This window comes from Tupaia chinensis, unplaced genomic scaffold (genome assembly GCF_000334495.1).
Source record: "Tupaia chinensis unplaced genomic scaffold, TupChi_1.0 Scaffold000217_1, whole genome shotgun sequence".
In the NCBI taxonomy this organism is placed as follows: domain Eukaryota; kingdom Metazoa; phylum Chordata; class Mammalia; order Scandentia; family Tupaiidae; genus Tupaia; species Tupaia belangeri.
Window position 1 is genome coordinate 7,244,359 of NW_006159692.1, and position 1,018 is coordinate 7,245,376.

The following is a 1,018-nucleotide window of genomic DNA, read 5'->3' on the forward strand; positions in this document are numbered from 1 at the left end:
GCAGCCGCGCCGGCGCGGGCGGGCGGACTACAACTCCCAGGAGCCCCCGCGCGAGCCCGTCGCCCCGGCTTTCCGGGGCACTGTGGGGAGTGTAGTTCGGCGGCGCGCCCCAAGCCTTGGCGTCCTGATGCGGCCGGCCTCCCAGCCTCTGCCAGAACTCCAGAGCTCCGGGTGCCCGCGGACGTCGAGTCTTCTGGAAGGGCCAGGCTTGGGACGGTGGCACCGCGGTGCCGTCCGCTGAGCCTAGGAGCGGGTCTCCTGGGTTCCTGCAGGCGTCGTGGAAGGGAACCAAGTCTTGGAGAGAACTTGATAAAGCCCAGGTGCTCAGAGGTTATATGCTGAACCACTGCAGGACCAAAGACTGAGTGTTCTGATGCTTGAGACTGTGGGAACAGAATTTGCAACGCCTATCGAATGAGTTTAATGAGAATTCTCACCAGGATAATGGGACAGAGATCTAGCTTGGGAACTGTCTTGAATTCGCTTGCAGGCTCCACTACTGACTGACTTTGGTCGTGCTTCTTGGTGGGAGCCCAGAGACAGACAGCAACAGGATCCAGGTGAAGGCACCTTGGCAGGGTCAGGGTCTAGGGCTTGCGACCTCCTAAGTGCTTCAGAGCAAAGGGAGGTAGGTATCTTCTTGAATGCAGAAAAAGAATTGATCGGCATGGACCATTTGGATTATGGAGAAAACTGTATTCCCTATGGTACAAGCCACATTTCTTTCTCTTTTAAAAAAGTTTATTTTTTGAGAAAGCAAGAGAAAAACAAGTACTTTCCACGGTGTCTCATCCTGTGATACTTCCCAACGCTCCCCAACCAGCAGAGGTCCCATTGGATAGAACCTAGCATGTACACAGGTCACCTGGAACCAAACCCTCTTCCATATGACCTATGGCATTACAGAGCCTCGTGTTACCCCTATACCACCTCAGCTGGGCCTAAATATTTCTTCTTGATTGAAAATATGTTGGAAGCATTATGAACTTCTAAGTCCTGACAACCACTCAGCACTTGG